Raw genomic sequence first — 4,638 nt, forward strand, 5'->3', positions numbered from 1 at the left:
CTTCTAATAGTTTGGGAGTGGATTCCTTTGGGTTTTCCATATAGAGTATCATGTCATCTGCAAAGAGAGACAGTTTGACTTCTTCTTTGCCGATTTGGATACCTTTGATCCCTTTTTGTCTTCTGATTGCTGTTGCAAGGACTTCTAGTACTATGTTGAATAATAGTGGCGAGAGTGGGCATCCTTGTCGTGTTCCTGATCTTAAGGGAAAGGCTTCCAGCTTTTCCCCATTGAGAATAATGCTTGCAGTAGGCTTTTCATAGATGGCTTTTATGAGATTGAGAAATGTACCCTCTATTCCTACACTCTGAAGGGTTTTAATCAGGAAAGGATGCTGTATTTTGTCAAATGCTTTTTCTGCATCTATTGAGAGAATCATATGATTTTTGTTTTTTTCCTTCTGGATAAAATCTAAGACACCGATCGATTTGCGAATGTTGAACCACCCTTGCATCCCAGGGATGAATCCCACTTGGTCATGATGGATAATCCTTTTAATGTACTGTTGGATTCTATTAGTCCCTAGTTTTGGTTTTTAAAATCACCTCTGTCCTTTTTTGCTCTCTAAAGTTTAGCCATATCCCATCCCAGTGCTGGAGAAATTGGCGAAGGCCCCTCCTGTGTTCCTCCCCTGCCTCCAAAGGTCAATACCTTTTATATGGAAACTACAACCGTCAAGACTTGGGTATAGGACCTGGTTGATTTGTAGGAAGAGATGTACCCAATTGTCCTTTTCCGTTATCTGATAGAAAGTCACTGTAGACAACCCAATTTTCCAAGGAAGCTATTGCCAGACCTTATCTAGGCTACAAGATGTGAAAGGTGCCTAATTGTCAAATCTAGCTTTTATGGCACCCGGTTCTCTGCTTTGATTCCATCGCTACTTCAGGTGTACAGTCTTAGGCTAAACCTTATTGAATCCTTTAAGGAGCAATGACATAAAAAGTAAATAAATTACACACAATTCTGTTTTGCCTAAGTGTTTTGCTCTTGGGAATAGGATGTCCCGGGACCGTATCAATGATGCTTTCCGCCTGGATGACAACAGCCTGGAGTTTCTGGGGATTCAGCCAACACTGGGACCGCCTTACCAGCCACCTGTCACCATATGGCTGATTGTGTTTGGGGTCGTGATGGGATTGGTGGTGATTGGCATCGTCCTGCTCATCTTCTCCGGGATCAGAAATCGAAGGAAGTAAGTGAGCTTTCCTAGACTTACCTATTTTAAAACAGAAAGGTTTAGGGAAAACTAACTGGAAAATTTGTGGCAAGTGGTAGGTTGTATAAGCCAATTACTTTTTTGGACAATTTTGCACCTAAATATTCTGATGCATTTCCTAGAAATTTCCCAGATTTCGTTAGCACGTTGCCTTCCTTGCAGGTGCCAGCGCACAGTCGATGTTCTGTCTGGGCTTTTGAGCATGCCCTGGCAAACTCCATCCTGGCCACAGCATCCTCTCCCTACTGCCGAGAGGCCCCGCAAATTCTGGGAGGGGGACGGGGTGGACTCAGGGTGTTATCTTCACTCCTATTGTTCCTTGGTCTAAATGTACCCCAGAGAATGACTCAGTGATGGTTGGCACTGTAAGAATCGTTCTAGAATGAGCTCTGTGATTTGCTTCAAACTGCCATCCTTCCATCATCTTCATTCCCCTCAGGTGGCCCAGGCTCCCTGTCATGTGCTTAGCTCACGGGCCACGGCGCCCTCTCATTTGTTCTTGAGTGGAAGATCCAAGTTCAGTGAGGATTTAAATCGCCAGAGACCTGATTTATAATCTTGCTCTGCCACTAGATGGTTTCTCTGACCTTGAGAAACCACTGGCTTTCACTGGGCTTATGTAATTCAGGTTAATAATATTTTATAGCACCTAAAACCTCTGTGCACACTGCAGGTTGCTTAAACGTGTTCGTGATGGAATTTTGACATGCCCTGGCCTATTCTGCTCAGTTCTTCACTGTTGAGATTTTTAGTTCCCTAAAATAGCTTCAGTTAAGAAAATTAGGCACTGACTAGAATGCATTCATATGGTTAGAATTTTAAAAATACGAAAAGATACCCAGAATCTTCCTGCCACCCTTTGCCTCCAAGTTCCCTTCCCAAAGCCAACGATGATTATCAGTTTCTCAGAGACCTGTCTGTCCTTGGAGGATCTGCGTTTGCAGTAAGGCCACCTCCAAGGTGATTTGCATGCACATGATGGTTTGAGAAGCATTCTTCGCACATGAAATACTATTCCAAAATTAATTCATGGAATGAATTATTTGGGGAACCTCCTTCATGCCACATGCTGTGCTAATAGAACATATACAGGAAAATCGAACTGGCTACCCTGCTCAGTACTTTCACACAGTAATAGTCTCAGCAAACATATGATATCAATATGCAATTATCTAATTATCTTCACGTACATATGAAACTGAGCTTCAGAGAGACCGAGTCACTCAAATTGACACAGCTGGTCAGTAACGGATTGGGATCCACAGCAAGCTGCTGGTTGTACTACAAAGCTGTCCTACTCTGGTTTGGACGCTTTGGAAGCTGATCATTTACTAGGGAAACTCTTTAAAAGGAGATACTTGGTTAAATGACCACTCCATTTCTAAAAAGAATAATCACAGCTGCTATTTGTGGAGGCTTGCGCACCAGGTACTGTGAGAGCTCTGCTGACACTGTCTCCTGGTCTTGGCAGAACCGCTGTCGTCTTCCAAATAGGCAAAGTGAGGCACAGAGGCACACTCTCTCCGAGCCCGGAGCACATACCCTGAGCGGTCTCCCACGCTCTGCCAGCCATCCTGCCAACCAATCGTGGGGCAAAAGGAGTGAATCTCATGCTCTCTAGGGGTCCACGGTTCATCAGAAGGGGACTGATTCACCAACGAGCGATTCGATGCTGAGGTGTCAGAGACACCTGGGCCAGTGGGGTCCAAGGGAGGCCGTGTCCTTTCAGCAGCGCTATACTAAGGTGACTTCACTTTGTTTAACAGGAACGATCAAGCCAGAAGTGAAGAAAATCCTTATGCCTCTGTGGACTTGAGTAAAGGAGAAAATAATCCAGGATTCCAAAATGCTGATGATGTTCAGACTTCATTTTAGGAAAATCTGATTTCCTCTTGAGGTGATTTTATTGCATGCACATGTTAATTTTATGGTACAGACAATATGAGATTATAAAGATGTCATTAACTATCAAAACGATGGCTCTGTTCAGGAAAAGTTGTCCCAAGAAGACATGCCTGAGGAGAGGGCATCTTCACTGGCTTTCAGTATTTATTTCTGCCTTGGGATTTCACTTCTGTTCATGTTTGAGGGGAATAGAGAAAATGTATCTTCGGCCTCACCAGCTGTTCAGGGGTAATGGAAGTGGACATGTCTGTTGCATGGCTGGAGTAGAAAAAGAGGGATATATGTGGCGGGAGCAAGTGGGGCCTTGTATGGAATCCAGATGGATTGCTTTTGAGGACAGTGTTCGTGAACTGGCGGAACTGCAGGGAGCAAGAATGGCATACGCCGTTCACTTCCCTTTAATTCAAGTGTAAAGGATGGCACACGCTTTAACTTTAAGTTAATCTAAGTACTATAGTGATTTGCCCACAGTGGTGATTGGACTAGATCATGCCTTCTTCAGGATGAGAGGTCTAAAGAAGAGAGAAGAATCCAGAGAGCTGTTCACAGATGGTGTCTTTTCACTTCCATTCATGCTTGATCATTATCTCCCTAACAACGTAAGACTAGCCCCAGGAGCCTCCTGGAACCACCGCCCCCAGCACTCCTGATGGAAACTCACTTCTATTGCTCTCTGTGGAGCGACTAGAAACGTCAACTTCATGCCTTCCTTGGAAGTGGGTACCCAATCTCTTAAGTCTTGTATTCCCCCATAATGTCTGAGTAGTGCTGAGCACAAACTACACACTCAATAAATACTAGATTCACACTCCTGCGCTCTCACGTGTACTGAAGTGCTGGGCTTTTGGGGATTCCGTTTGCTTTTCACTTCCGTGGACAAAGTTGCCATCGACTACCTGGGACCCTTGACCTCTCAAATGTCTTGGAATGTGTCCCAGTTTCTTAAATTGCTTTACTGTACGAAGGGGCTGTAAGATCGATCTAAAGAGAGGTGTGTTAAGATTGTTCTCACTGTCGGGTTAGGAACCAAGCCTAACACTACCCAGCAACTCACTCTCTGTGGTGACCAGCATAATGTTAGAGTAACTTTGTATTTAATACATTCTATGGAGAGAGGTACCTGGGTGGCTCAGTTAAACATCCGACTCTTGATTTTGGCTCGGGTCATGATCTCAGGGTGGTGGGATGGAGCCCCGTGTCGGGCTCTGTGCTTGGTGTGGAGTCTACTTGAGGTTCTCGTTCCATCTCCCTTTGCCCCTCCCCCCCTCTCGCCCTCTTGCACGAGCATGCATGCATGCTCTATCTAAAATAAATCTTTTTAAAAAATAAAATAAATTCTATGGAGATAATGGTCATGGTGAATCAGTTAGGCAAGTCAGGAGAGGATGACCTATTCTTCAATTCCAAGAGCACGTAGGCAGTGTCCTGGCTTAAAACAATAGCAGTAGGGGCGCCTGGGTGGCTCAGTCGTTAAGCGTCTGCCTTCGGCTCAGGGCGTGATCCTGGGATTCTGG

General features: G+C 44.8%; 1 long non-coding RNA gene across 1 annotated transcript; it reads left to right on the plus strand.

The window, feature by feature from the left end:
- Positions 1-1,006: 1,006 nt before the first annotated feature.
- On the plus strand, positions 1,007-3,932 carry LOC117797627. Its single transcript, XR_004622620.1, has 2 exons — positions 1,007-1,195; positions 2,986-3,932. It is a non-coding gene; the product is annotated as an uncharacterized LOC117797627 (long non-coding RNA).
- Positions 3,933-4,638: the final 706 nt, after the last annotated feature.

This window comes from Ailuropoda melanoleuca, unplaced genomic scaffold (assembly GCF_002007445.2).
Source record: "Ailuropoda melanoleuca isolate Jingjing unplaced genomic scaffold, ASM200744v2 unplaced-scaffold10099, whole genome shotgun sequence".
Classification (NCBI taxonomy): Eukaryota; Metazoa; Chordata; class Mammalia; order Carnivora; family Ursidae; genus Ailuropoda; species Ailuropoda melanoleuca.